The sequence below is a fragment of the Bos mutus genome, chromosome X (genome assembly GCF_027580195.1).
Source record: "Bos mutus isolate GX-2022 chromosome X, NWIPB_WYAK_1.1, whole genome shotgun sequence".
In the NCBI taxonomy this organism is placed as follows: Eukaryota; Metazoa; Chordata; class Mammalia; order Artiodactyla; family Bovidae; genus Bos; species Bos mutus.
Window position 1 is genome coordinate 36,215,439 of NC_091646.1, and position 15,533 is coordinate 36,230,971.

Sequence of the window (15,533 nt, forward strand, 5' to 3'; positions counted from 1 at the left end):
TAATGTGTTCTTAGATACAGCATGCATGCATGTGTGCTAAGTTGCTTTAGTCATGTCTGACTCTTTGTGATCCTATGGACTGTGGCCCACCAGTCTCCTCTGTCCATGGGATTCTCCAGGCAAGAATACTGGAGTGGGCTGCTTTGCCCTCCTGCAAGGGATTTCCTGACCCAGGGATCGAACCTGCATCTCTCTGGTCTCCTGAATTGAAAGACATGTTCTTTACCACAAGTGCCTCTTGGGAAGCCCCTAGATTTAATATATCTTCCTTATAATTCAAATAATTATTATCAGTATATATATCACATGTCAATTTCACTTTGTTTCTATGCTTTTAATTTTCTGCCCCATTATATACAAATAAAGCATCTGACCCAAAGGATAATAAAGGAATAACTAAAATATAGAGCACAAAGATACTGAAATACATTTATGTTGTTCTAGCTGTCCTTTTATTCTTATCTATGACTCTAAATTTCTTATGATATTTACTTTAAGTTCTGTAATAGAGTAACTCCACATGTCAATATTTCATCATATCAAAGACTAAGATATGATGAAATGCTATAATATTTCCTATTTTAATTTTTTTCTTTCATTCCCTTAAGTGTTTCTTTTTATTGCAGGCTAATTACTTTACAATATTGTGGTGTTTGCCATACATTCACATGAATCAGCCACAGGTGTACGTGTGTTCCCCATCATGATTCTCCTTCCCACCTCCTTCCTCATCCCATCCCTCAGGGTCATCCCAGTGCACCAGCACTGAGCACCCTGCCTCATACATCGAACCTGGACTGGCGACCTATTTCACATATGATAATATACATGTTTCAATGCTATTCTCTCAAATCATCCCACCCTCGCCTTGTCCCACAGTGTCCAACAGTCTGTTCTTTACATCTGTGTCTCTTTTGCTGTCTCACATTTAGTGTCATTGTTACCATTTTTATAAATTCCATATATATGCATTAATATACTGTATTGGTGTTTTTCATTCTGATTTACTTCACTCTGTATAATAGGCTCCGGTTTCACCCACCTCATTAGAACTGATAAAAATGCAGTATTTTTAATAGCTGAGTAATATTACATTGTGTATAAGTACCACAGCTTTCTTATCCATTCATCTGCTGGTGAAGATCTAGGTTGTTTCCATGTCTTGGCTATTGTAAACACTGCTGTGATGAACATTGGGGTACACATGTCTCTTTCAGATTTGGTTTTCTTGATATGTATACTCAGCAGTAGGATTGTTGGGTCGTATGGCAGTTCTATTTCCAGTTTTGTAAGGAATCTCCACACTGTTCTCCATAGTGGCTGTACTAGTTTGCATTCCCACCAACAGTGTAAGAGGGTTCCCTTTTCTCCACACCCTCACCAGCATTTATTTTTTGTAGACTTTTTGATAGTAGCCATTCTGATTGATGTTACAAGGTACCTCATTGTGGTTTTGATTTGCATTTCTCGATAGTGACTGATGTTGAGCATCTTTTCATGTGTTTGTTAGCCATTTGTATGTCTTCTTTGGAGAAATATCTGTTTAGGTATTTGGCCCATTTTTTGATTGGATCGTTTATTTTTCTGGAATTGAGCTGCAGGAGTTGCTTGTATATTTTTACATTAATTCAGCTGTGAAGCCATCTGGTCTTGGGCTTTTGTTTGTTGGAATATTTCTGATTATGGTTTCAATTTCTGTGCTTGTGATGGGTCTGTTAAGATTTTCTATTTCTTCCTGGTTCAGTTTTGGAAAGTTATACTTTTCAAAGAATTTGTCCATTTCCTCCAAGTTGTCCATTTTAGTGGGATATAGTTGCTGATAGTAGTCTCTTATGATCCTTTGTATTTGTGTGTTTTCTGCTGTGATACCTCCATTTTCATTTCTAATTTTGTTGTTCTGATTCTTCTCCCTTTGTTTCTTGATGAGTCTGGCTAATGGCTTATCTGTCTTATCTTCTCGAAGAACGAGTTTTAGCTTTGTTGATTTTTGCAATGGTCTCCTTTGTTTCTTTTGCGTTTATTTATTCATTTATTTTTCTGATTTCTTTCCTTCTACTAACCTGGGGTTCTTCAATTCTTCATTTTCTAGTTGCTTTAAGTGTAGAGCTAGGTTTTTTATTTGATTTCTCTCCTGTTTCTTGAGGTAGGCTTGTATTGCTATGAACCTTCTCATTAGCACTGCTTTTACTGAATTCCATAGGTTTGGGGTTGTTGTGATTTCATTTTCATTCGTTTCTATGCATATTTTGATTTCTATTTTTATTTTTTCTGTGATTTGTTGGTTATTCAGAAGTGCGTTGTTTAGCCTACATATGTTGGAATTTTTAATAGTTTTTTTTTTTTTTTCCTGTAGTTGACATTTAATCATACCACATTGTAATCAGTAAAGATGCTTGAGTGATTTCATTTTTTTTTTAATTTACCAAGGCTAGATATATGGTCCAGGATGTGATGTATCTTGGAGAAGTTTCCGTGTGCACTTGAGAAAAAGGTGAAATTCATTGTTTTTGGTTGAAACATCCTATAGATATCAATTGGGTCTAATCGGTCCAAGGTATCATTTAAAGATGGTGTTTCCTTGCTAATTTTCTGTTTAGTTGATCTATCCATAGGTGTGAGTGGGGTATTAGTGTCTCCCACTATTATTGTGTTACTGTTAATTCCCTTTTCATATTTGTTAGCATTTGTCTTACATATTGTGTTCCTATGTTGGGTGCATATATATTTATAGTTGTTATATCTTCTTCTTGGATTGATCCTTTGAAAATTATGTAGTGTCCTTCTTTGTCTCTTTTCACGGCCTTTATTTCAAAGTCTATTTTATCTTATATGAGTATTGCTACCCCTGCTTTCTTTTGGTCTCCACTTATGTGAAATATCTTTTTCCAGCCCTTCACTAGGTTTGTGTCCCTAGCTTTGAGGTGGGTCTCTTGTAGACAACATATATAGGAGTGTTGTTTTGTATCCATTCAGCCAGTCTTTGTCTTTTGGTTGGGGCATTCAACTCATTTACATTTAAGGTAATTATTGATAAGTATGATTCCATTGGCATTTACTTTGTTGTTTTAGGTTGGAGTTTATAAACCTTTTCTGTGTTTCCTGTCTAGATAAGATCATTTATCATTTGTTGAAGAACTGGTTTGGTGGTGCTGAATTCTCTCAGCTGTTTCTTGTCTGTAAACCTTTTGATTTCTCTTTCATATTTGAATGAAATCCTTGCTGGGTACAATACTCTGGGTTGTAGGTTTTTCTCTTTCATCACTTTAAGTACGTCCTGACATTCCCATCTGGCTTGAAAAGTTTCTATTGAAACATCAGCTGTTATTCTTATGGGAATCCCCTTGTGAACTCTTTGTTGTTTTCCCTTGCTGTTTTAATATTTGTTCTTTGTGTTTGATCTTCATTAATTTGATTAATATGTGTCTTGGGGTGTTTTTCCTTCGGTTTATCCTGTTTGGGATTATCTGCATTTCTTAGACTTGGGTTTCTACTTCCTTCCCCATTTTAAGGAAGTTTTCAACTATTATCTCCTCAAGTATTTTTCATGGCCTTTCTTTTTGTCTTCTTCTGGGACTCCTATGATTTGAGTGTTGGGGCATTTGACATTGTCCCAGAGGTCTCTGAGGCTGTCCTCATTTCTTTGCATTCTTCTTCCTCTCTGCTTCATTTATTTCCACCATTCTATCTTCCACCTCACTTATCCTATCTTCAGTTATTCTACTGCCTCAGTTATTCTACTGTTGGTTCCCTCCAGAGTGCTTTTGATATCATTTATTGCATTATTCATTATTGATTTTTTTTTTCCACCTAGGTCCTTGTTTAACTTCTCTTGCACATTCTCAATCCTTGTCTCCAGACTATTTATCTGTACTTCCACTTTATTTTCAAAATTTTGGATCTTTTTACTATGATTATTCTGAATTCTCTTTCAATTAGACTCCCGATCTCCTCCTCTTTTGTTTGGTTTAGTGGCCTTTTATCATGTTCCTTTACCTGCTGAATATATCTCTGCCTTTTCATCTTGTTTAGGTTCCTGTGTTTGGGATGGCCTTTCTGTATGCTGGAAGTTTGTGGTTCCTCTTTATTGTGGAGGTTCCTCCCTGTGGGTGAGGTTGGACAAGTGGCTTGTCAAGTTTTCCTGGTTAGGGAAACTTGTGTGTGTATTCTGGTTGGTGGAGCTGGATCCTTTCTCTCTGGAGTGCAATGAAGTGTCCAGTCATGAGTTTTGAGATGTCTATCCATTTGGTGTGATTTGTGGCCACCTGAATTTTTGTGCTCAGGGTTATGCTCAGGTTGACTCCAGGGACAAGAGTTTTCTGGTGTTTTCAAGTTTTGCATTTAGGCCTCTTGCCTCTGGCTTTCAGTCTTATTCTTATAGTAGCCTCAACACTTCTTCATCCATACAGCACCGATGATAAAACACCTAGGTTAATGGTGAAAAGATTCTCCACAGTGAGGGACACCCAGAGAGGTTCACAGAGTGACATGAATAAGAGATGAAGGAGGAGGCAGATAGAGGTGACCAGGAGGAGAAGAGGAGGAATCAAAAGGGGTGAGAGCAGTCTAGCCAGTAATCAATTCCCTATTTTCTCTCCACAGTCTGGAACACTCAGAGAGTTTTACGGATTTCCATAGAGAAGAGAAGAGGGAAGAAGGAGATAGAGGTGACGAGGAGGAGGGGAGCAGGAGTCAAAAGGAGAGAGACAAATCTAGCCTGTGGCCAGTTCCCTATGTTTTCTGCACAGCTTGGCACACTCAAAGAGATTTGCAGAGTTAAGTAGAGAAGAGAAGGGAGAGGGAGGAGACAGAGGTGATCTGGGGGAGAAAAAGGAGAGTCAAAAGGGGAGAAAGTAATTAAGCCAGTAATCACATTTCTAAGTGAAAATGGGTACTGAAGATTTAATTCTTAAAGGTACAGAATTGATAACAAATACCAAAAAGCAAAGATTAAAAATATAGAGTAGAGGTTAGACTCTCACAAATACAATAACAAAAGAAAATAAAATCAAAGGTTATATTAAAAAAATAGGGAATTTGCTTTAAAATAGTGTCTTTTTTTAAGGTAATAGGTTTTAAAAATGAAAACTAATAGAGTAATAAAGAACTTAAGAATTTAAAAAGAAATTAAAAATGATAATGATAAAATATATCTAGGAATTTCTCTGGAGCTGTTGAGGGCAGTGTGTGGGTAAGTTCAGTTTCAGATAGTTCCTTGTTCCACCTTATACTTCTCAAGCTCTTTAGGCCCCTTCCAATGTAGTCAGTGCTAACTGCAGGATTTTAATCTGTTGCACCTGTCACTTCCAAAGCTGTTCCCTCTTCTTTGTTTATTTTGGCTTCCTCTGTGCAAGTCTCTTCAGTATCTAACTTCCACCCTGACACAAGGGGGCAAAGGTGGTCATTTATTTAGGCTCCCTTGTTCAATTGTGCTGTGGGGAGGGATTAACACTGCAAATAAATATCACTGGCATGTGTGGGGAATGCTTGCAGTGTCTGAGCCACACTGGGTTTGCCCTCGCTCATGGCATGTGTGCTTTCCCAGTCCACACTGCTTAGACTAAAGGTTGCTCTGCCAGGGAAGTGTCTAAGGTGGGCCCTGGGTTGTGTGCACTTCCCATATTGACGCCGCTAAGGTTCAGGAGTACTGCTTGGATACTCCACAAAGGCACAGACTAAGTTGGACCTGCGTTTTGTGCCCTTCCCAGGTCTAAGCAGCTCAGGTGACCAGGTGCTTGGTTAGCACATTCTTCCCAGCTGGGCAGTACATCTTATCACCTCCCTGGTCCCAGCAGCTAGGTTTCCTGGGTGCGCAGCAGAGGCACCATCTCAGATATGCCATGTGTCTCTTCTGGAGCACTGATCTCTGGCTGCAACCCTCCTGACAGATGTCAACCGTCCAGGATCCCAGGAAGACTTGGTTATCAACTTGGAGCCCACTCGCAGTTTGGTAGATGATGCAGTCTACGGGGCTGAGTTTGCCCCTTGTCTTCCAGCACTGGCTGTCCCTGCCTGCCTCCCTGCCTCAGGCGGGGGATGGGCTGGTCCCCAGCCTGCCAACTCTCCTTTGATATTTGCTCAGTCCTTTCTTTTGTAAGTGATCTCGGAAGTGCCTTAGGTTAGAGCTTTTCTCAGGAAAGTTCTCTCTCTCTCTTTACTTTTCCTCTCTGGCTATCCCACAATTTTTGTTGCTATCTCAAGTTAGCTCCCTCAGATTGCCCTCAGGGCATTCAGGCCAGGTCCTTACCCTAAGCAGTGCAGCCTGCACCTGCCTTTTCAGCCCCCGCTTGCTGGTGGTGGACACGAGCATCTGGGCTACTTCTCCACTGGGAATTGCAGTTAGGCATGTAATCTGTGGGTTTTATTTTATTTTTTTTCCTCCTGGTTGTGTTGCCCTCTGAGATTCCAAAACTCCCTACAGACCTGCTGGTGAGAGGATTTCCTGTTGTTTGCAAACTTCTCCTCTTTTAAGACTCTCTCCCCAGGACAGGTCTCTTTTGTCTCTCTTTTTATCTTTTATATTTTGTCCCACTTCCTTTCGAAGACAATGGGCTGCCTTTCTAGGTGCCTGGTGTCCTCCACCAGCGTTCAGACGTTGTTTTGTGGTATTTGCTCAGGGTTCAAATGATCTTTCAATGAACTTGTGGGGCAGAAAGTGGTCTTCCCGCCCTATTCCTCTGCCATCTTAGGACCGCCCCCCAAAATGCTATAATATTTTAAGGAAAGAAGAACAACATAACATTTGTAACTCAAAATTTGAAGCCAAACAAGATTATTATTTTAGAAAAACAAAATTGTAATATAACACATTGTATTGAATCCTGTGAGGCAAATGACTGATTGAAAACAGAAATTTTGTCTATTGAGCCATACTTCAAAAAGGATGTCGAGTATTGTTTTAAAGAATATATGTATGTATGTATATATATATATGTATATATATTGTCTAGAATTTAGAAATGCCTCATATTTGTGTCCCCATATTATCTTTATGATTCAGAAAAAACAACAACAACCACAGTTCAGGTCTCCAGTATTGCTCTAAGCCATTATCATGACTCGACCAAATAAGCTGAAAGTGAAAGTTGCTCAGTCATGTTCGACTCTTTGTGACCCCATGGACTATATATTCCATGTAATTCTCCAGGCCAGAATACTGGAGTGGGTAGCCATTCCCTTCCCCAGGGGATCCGCTGAAACCAGGAATCAAGTCCAGGTCTCACACACTGCAGGCAGATTATTTACCAGCTGAGTCACCAGGGAAGCCCAAATAAGCTGCTATTGTATAAATACTGTGATATATTTTCATGTATACCTTAATCTTAACTGCCTCTGCTAGCCCAAGGGAGGCAGGTGAAGTTAGACATGATTTGAAGCCTCTGGCCAACCCAATATACAAGCTCCTATATTATATTCATAGGGAAAAAAATGAAGTTAAAATATACTTGGTAGCACTGAATCTTATCTCGTTTTTCACAGAAGTACTAATAAAATGACCAGAAGTGGAATAAGTTAAAATTAACATACTTAATTATATTATCAACATTTTAGAAATCACTAAACTAAAACAGACTGGAATGGGTGAATTTAATCCAGACGACCATTATATCTACTACTGTGGGCAAGAATCCCTTAGAAGAAATGGTGTAGCCCTATAGCCAACAAAAGTGTTTGAAATTCAGTACTTGGGTGCAATCTCAAAAAACAGAATGATCTCTGTTCATTTCCAAGACAAACCATTCAATATCACAGTAATCTAAATCTGTGCCCCAACCACTAATGCTGAAGAAGCTGAAGATGAATCTTTCTGTGGTGACCAACAAGACCTTCTAGAACTAACACCAAAAAAAGACGTCCTCAACATCATAGGGGAGTAGAATGCAAAAGTAGGAAGTCAAGATGTACTTGGAGTAACAGGCGTGTTTGGCCTTGGAGTACAAAATGAAGGAGGGTATAGGCTAATAGAGTTTTGCCAAGAGAATGCACTGGTCATAGAGAACATCCTCCTTCACAAAACAAGTGTAAGCTCTACACATGGACATCACCAGATGGTCAATACTGAAATCAGATTGATTATATTTGCAGACAAAGATGGAAAAGCTGTATACAGTCAGCAAAAACAAGACTGGGCGATGACTGTGGCTCAGATCATGAAATCTTATTGCCAAATTCAGACTTAAATGGAAGAAAGTAGGGAAAAATCACTAGACCATTCAGGTATGACCTAAATCAAATCCCTTATGATTATACAGCAGAACTGACAAATAGATTTAAAGGACTACATCTGATAGAGTACCTGAAAAACTATGGACAGATTTTGTGACATTGTACAGGAAGCAGGGATCAAGACCATCCCCAAGAAAAATAAATACAAAAAGGCAAAATGGTTGTCTGAGTAGGCCTTACAACAGTTGAGAAGAGAAGTGAAAGGCAAAGGAGAAAAAGAAAGATATACCCATCTGAATGCAGAGTCCCAAAGAATACCAAGGAGATATAAGGAAGCTTTCCTCAATAATCAACGCAAAGAAATAGAGAAAAGCAACAGAATGGGAAAGACTAGAGATCAATTGAAGAAAATTAGGATACCAAAGGAATATTTCATGCAAAGAATGGCACAATAAAAGACAAAAATGGGATGGACCTAGCAAAAGCAGAAGATACTAAGAAGAGGTGGCAAGAATACACAGAACTATACAAAAAAAGATCTTCATGACCCAGATAACCACAATGGTGTGATCACTTACATAGAGCCAGATATTCTGGAGTCTGAAGTCAAGTGGGCCTTAGGAAGCATCACTACAAACTAAGCTAGTGGAGGTAATGGAATTCCAGCTGAGCTATTTTAAGTCCTAAAAGATCATGCTGTGAAAGTGCTGCACTCAGTATGCCAGGAAATTTGGAAAACTCAGCAGTGGCAACAGGACTGGGAAGGATCAGTTTTCATTCCAATCCCAAAGAAAGGCAATGCCAAAGAACGTTCAAACTACCACAGATTTGCACTCATTTCACACGTCAGTAAAGTAATACTCAAAATTCTCCAAGCTAATCTTCAATAGCAAGTGAACCAAGAACTTTCAGATGTTCAAGCTGGATTTACAAAAGGCAGAGGAAGCAGAGATCAAATTGACAACATCCATTGGATCATAGAAAAAGAAGAGTTCCACAAAAATATCTATGTCTGTTTTATTGACTACATCAAAGCCTTTGACTGTGTGGATCATAAAAAGCTGTGAAAAATTCTTCAAGAGATGGGAATGCCAGACCCCCTTAGCTGCCTCCTGAGAAATCTATATGCGGGTCAAGAAGCAACAGTTAGGACCAGACATGTAAAAATGGATTGGTTCTAAATTGGGAAAGGATACATCAAGGCTGTATGTTGTCACCTCACTTATTGAATTTATATGCATAATACATCATGTGAAATGCTGGGGTGGCTGAAGCACAAGCTGGAATCAAGATTGCCATGAGAAATATCAATATTCTCAGATATCCAGATGACACCACCCTTATGGCAGAAAGTGAAGAGAAATTAAAAAGCCCTTGATGAAAGTGAAAGAGAAGAACGAAACTGTTGGCTTAAAACTCAACATTCAGAAAACTAATTTCATGGCATCCAGTCCCATCATTTCATGGCAAATAGATGGGGAAACCATGGAAGTGGTGTCAGACTTTATTTTCCTGGGCTCTAAAAATCACTGCAAATGGTGACTGCAGCCATGAAATTAAGACACTTGCTCCTTGGAAGAAAAGCTATGACCAACTTAGATAGCATATTAAAAACCAGAGAGAATACATTGCCAGCAAAGGTCCGTCTAGTCAAAACTATGGTTTTCCAGCAGTTATGTGTGATTGTGAGAGTTGGACCATAAAGATAGCTGAGTGCCAATGAACTGATGCTTTTGTACTGAGGTGTTGGAGAAGACTCTTGAGAGTCCCTTAGACTGAAAGGAGATCAAGCCAGTCCATCCCAAAGGAAATCAGTCCTGGATATGCATTGGAAGGACTGATCCTGAAGCTGAAGCTCCAATACTTTGACTACCTGATGTGAAGAACTAATTCATTGAAAGAGACCCTGATGCTTTGAAAGACTGAAGTCAGGAGGAGAAGGGGACAACAGAGGATTAGATGGCTGGATGGCATCACTGACTCGATGGACAAGAGTTTGTGTAAACCCAGGGCTTGGTAATGGACTGGGAAGCTTGGCCATCTGCAGTCCATGTAGTCACAAGGAGTAGGGCACGACTGAGTGACTGAACTGAATTGAACTCTAGACTAAATTATGACTATATTAATTTTAAGGCATGAATCATTTCACAGTTCTCATGTATATTCCCATTTCTGTTCACTCTTGATAGACAGTTCTCAGATGTACTTCAAGAGGAGAATGGCATTACTTACAATAGGCAGGACATGGAAGTAACCTATTTGTCCATCAACAGAGAAATGGATAAAGAAGATGTGGTATATATATAAAATGCATTTTTACTGTTAAAATTTTCTGGAATTCTCGCTCTTTTACTATGATCCAGAAAAAACATCTACTACTGTTTCATTGTCTATGCTAAACCCTTTGACTATGTGGATCACGAAAAAGTGTAAATTTCTTAAAGAGCTATGAGTACTAGACCACCTTTTCTACTTCCTGAGAAACTTGTATGCAGGTCAAGAAGCAACAGTTAGAAATGGACATGGAATAACCAACTGTTTCAAAATGGGAAAGGAGTATGTCAAGACTATATATTGTCAACCTGCCTATTTAACTTATATGCAAAGTACATCATGTGAAATGCCAGGCTGGGTGACATGCAAACTGGAATCAAGATTGCTGGGAGAAGTATCAGCGACCTCAGATATGCAGATAATACCAACCATGGCAGAAAGCAAAGAGGAATAGGCTTCTGATGAAAGTGAAAGAGGAGAGTCAAAAAGCTAGTTTAAAACCCAGCATTCAAAAAACTAAGATCATGGCATCTGGTCCCATCACTCAGTCAGCCAGTCAGTCAGTTCAGTTGATCAGTCATATCCTATTCTTTGCAACTCCATGGACTGCAACACACAAAAGTTTCCCTGTACATCACCAATTCTCAAAGCTTGCTCAAACTCATGTCCATCTAGTTGGTGATATCATCCAACCATCTCATCCTCCCCTTCTTCTCCTGCCTTCAATCTTTCCCAGCATCAGGGTCTTTTCCAATGGGTCAGTTCTTTGCATCAGGTGGCCAAAGTATTGGAGCTTCAGCTTCAACATCAATCCTTCCAATGCACATGCAGGACTGAGTTCCTTTAGGATGGACTGGTTGGATCTCCTTGCAGTCCAAGGGACTCTCAAGAGTCTTCTCCAACACTACAGTTCAAAAGCACAGTTTTTGGCTACCTTTATGGTTCAACACTGGAGAAGGCAATGGCAACCCACTCCAGTAATCTTGCTAGGGAACTCTCATGGACAGAGGAGCCTGGTAGGCTGCAATCCATGGGGTCGCAAAGAGTTGGACACAAGTGAGCAAGTTCACTTTCACTTTTCACTTTCATGCATTGGAGAAGGAAATGGCAACCCAGTCCAGTGTTCTTGCCTGGAGAATCCCAGGGATGGCGGAGCCTGGTGGGCTGCCGTCGATGGGGTTGCACAGAGTCGGACACGACTGAAGCAACTTAGCTGCAGCAGCAGCAGCATGGTCCAACACTCACAATCATACATTACTACTGGAAAAACCATAGCTTTGACAAGATGAACATTTATTGGCAAAGTAAGGTCTCTGGTTTTTAATATGCTGTCTAGGTTGGTCAAGTTTTTCTTCCAAGGAGCAAATGTCTTTTAATTTCATGGGTGCAGTCACCAACTGCAGTGATTCTGGAGACCAAGAAAATAAAATCTATCACTGTTTTCATTTATTTCCTATCTATTTCCCATGAAGTGATGGTACCAGATGGCATGATCTTAGTTTTCTGAATATTGAGTTTTAAGCCATCTTTTTCACTCTCTTCTTTCTCTTTCAACAAGAGGATCATTAGTTCTTCTTTCCTTTCTGTGATAAGTATGTGATAAGTAAGATATTGATATCTCTCCTGGCAATTTTGATTCAAGCCTGTGCTTCATCCAGTCCAGCATTTCTCATGATGTACTCTGCATATAAGTTAAAGAAGCAGGGTGACAATATACAGCATTGATGTACTGCTTTCCTGATTGGGAACCAGGCTGTTGTTACATCACCAGTTCTAACTGTTGCTTCTTGACCTGCATTCAGATTTCTCAGGAGGCAAGTCAGGTGGTCTGGTATTCCCATCTCTTTAAGAATTTTCCACAGATTTTTTGTTATTCACAGTCAAAGGTTTTGGCATAGTCAATAAAGCAGATGTTTTTCTGGAATTGTCTTGCTTTTTGTATGAGCCAACAGATGTTGGCAATTTGACTTATGGTTCCTCTGCCTTTTCTAAAACCAGCTTGAACATCTGGAAGTTCACAGCTCATGTAGTGTTGAAGCCTGGCTTGGAGAATTTTGAGCATTACTTTACTACTATGTGAGATGAGTTCAATTGTGTGGTAGTTTGAGCATTCTTTGGCATTTCCTTTGGGATTGGAATGAGAAACTGACCTTTTCCAGTCCTGTGGCCACTGCTAAGCTTTCCAAATTTTCTGGCATACTGAGTGCAGCACTTCTACAGCATCATCTTTCAGGATTTGAAATAGCTCAACTGGAATTCCATCACTTCCACTAGCTTTTTTCATAGTGATGCTTCCTAAGGCCCATTTGACTTCACACTCCAGGATGTCTGGCTCTAGGTGAGTGATCACACCATCATGATTATCTGGGTCATGAAGATCTTTTTTGTATAGTTCTTCTCTGTATTTTTGCCATGTGTTCTTCATATCTTCTGCTTTTGCTAGGTCCATTCCATTTCTGTCTTTTATTGTGCCCATCCTTGCATGAAATGTTTCTTTGATATTTAATTTACTTGAAGAGCCCTCTAGTCTTTCCCATTCTTTTGTTTTCCTCTATTTCTTTGCACTGATCACTGAGGAAGGCTTTCTTATGTCTCCTTGGTATTCTTTGGAACTCTGCATTCAAATGGGTATATCCTTCCTTTTCTCCTTTGTCTTTTGCTTCTCTTCTTTACACAGCTAGTTGTAAGGCCTCTTCAGACAACCATTTTTTCTTTTTGCATTTCTTTTTCTTGGGGATGGTCTTGGTCACTGCCTCCTATACAATGTCACAAACCTCCATCCATAGCTCATCAGGCACTCTATCAGATCTAATCCCTTGAATCTATTCATCACTTTCACTGTATAATCATAAGTGATTTCATTTAGGTCATACTTGGATGGTATAGTGGTTTTCCCTACTTTCTTCAATTTAAGTATGACTTTGGCAATAAGCTGTTCATGATTTGAGCCACAGTCAGGTCCAAGTCTTGTTTTTCCTGACTATATAGAGCTTCTCCATCTTTGGCTGCAAATAATATAATCAATCTGATTTTGTTATTGACCATCTTTTTATGTCCATGTGTAGAATTATTACTTGTGTTTTTGGAAGTGTGTCTTTGCTATGACCAGTGCATTCTCTTGGCAAAACTCTCATGAAAAAACTCTGTTAGCCTTTGCCCTGCTTCATTTTGTACTCCAAGGCCAAAGTTGCCTGTTTCTCCAGGTATCTCTTGACTTTCTACTTTTGCAGTCCAGTCCCCTATGATGAAAAGGACATCTTTTTCTGGTTTTAGTTCTAGAAGTTCTTGGGGGTCTTCATAGACCCTTTCAACTTCTGCTTCTTTGGCATTACTGGTCAGGGCATAAACTTGTATTACTGTGATATTGAATGGTTTGCCTTGGAAATGAATAGAGATCATTCTGTCATTTTTTAAATTGCACCAAAGTGGTGCATTTTGGACTCTTTTGTTGACTATAAGGGCTACATCATTTCTTCTAATGGATTATTGCCCACAGTAGTAGATACAATGGTCCTGTGAGTTAAATTCGCCCATTGCCATCCATTTTAGTTCACTGATTTCCTAAACTGTTGATGTTGACTCTTGCCATCTCCTGCTTGACCACTTCTAATTTGCCTTGGTTCATGGACCTAATATTCCAGGTTCCTATGAAATATTGTTATTTACAGTACTGGACTTACTTCCATCACCAGTCACATCAACAACTGGGCATTGTTTTTGCTTTGGCTCTGTCTCTTCATTTTTTCTGGAGTTATTTCTCCACTCTTCTCCAGTAGTATATTGGACACCTACCGACCTGGGAAGTTCATCTTTCAGGGCCATATCTTTTTACCTTTTCACACTGTTCCTGGGATTCTTAAGACAAGAATACTGAAGTGGTTTGCCATTCCCTTCTCCAGTGGGCCACATTTTGTCAGAATTCTCCACCATGACCTGTCCATCTTGGGTGGGCCTACACAACATGGCCCATATTGAGTTAGACAACACTGTGGTCCGTGTGATCAGTTTGATTAGTTTTCTATGATTGTGATCCCATCACTTCATAGCAAATAGATGGGGAAAACTTGGACACTGTGGGAAAATGTGTTTTCTTGACCTCCAAAATCACTACGAACAGTGACTGTAGCCAAGAAATTCAAAGACACTTTTTCCTTGGAAGAAAAGCTATGACCAACCTAGAGACATTACTTTTCCAACAAAGGTCCACGTAATCAAACTATTTTTTCCAGTAGTGATCTATGAGTGTGAGAGTTGGACCATAAAGAAGGCTGAATGCCAAGGAATTGATGCTTTCAAACTATGGTGCTGAAAGAGACTCTTGAGAGACACTTGAGCAGCAAGGAGATCAAACCAGTCAATCCCAAAGGAAATCAAACCTAAATATTGATTGGAAGGACTGATGCTGAAACTGAAGCTGCAATACTTTGGCCACCTGATCTGAAGTGTTGAGTCATTGGAAAGTCCCTGACACTGGGAAAGATTGAGGGCAGGAGGAGAAGAGGGAGATAAGCATGGGATGGTTGGATGACATCACTGCCTCAATGGACATGATTTTGAGCAAAATCCAGGAGATAGTGAAGGACAGGGAAGTCTGATGTGCTGCAGTCAATGGTGTCACAGAAACACAACTTAGCAACTGAACAACATTACTCAGCCATAAAAAGGAAGAAAACAATGTCATTTGAAGCGATATGCATGGACTTAGAAATTTTCATACAGAGTGAAGTAAGTCAGAAAGAGAAAAATATCATATTAAAGTATGTATTTGGGATCTAGGGGAAAAATACAGATGAACATATTTGCAAAGCAGAAATAGAGATATAGATGTAGAAAATAAACTTATGGGTACAAAGAGGGAGAGACAGAAGATAAATTGAGTGATGGTTTTGACATATATTGGCGAAGGAAATGGCACCCCACTCCAGTACTCTTGCCTGGAAAATCCCATGGACGGAGGAGCCTGGAAGGCTGCAGTCCGTGGGGTCGCTAAGAGTCGGACACGACTGAGCGACTTCACTTTTCACTTTCATGCATTGGAGATGGAAATGGCAACCCACTCCAGTATTCTTGCCTGGAGAATCCCAGGGACAGAGGAG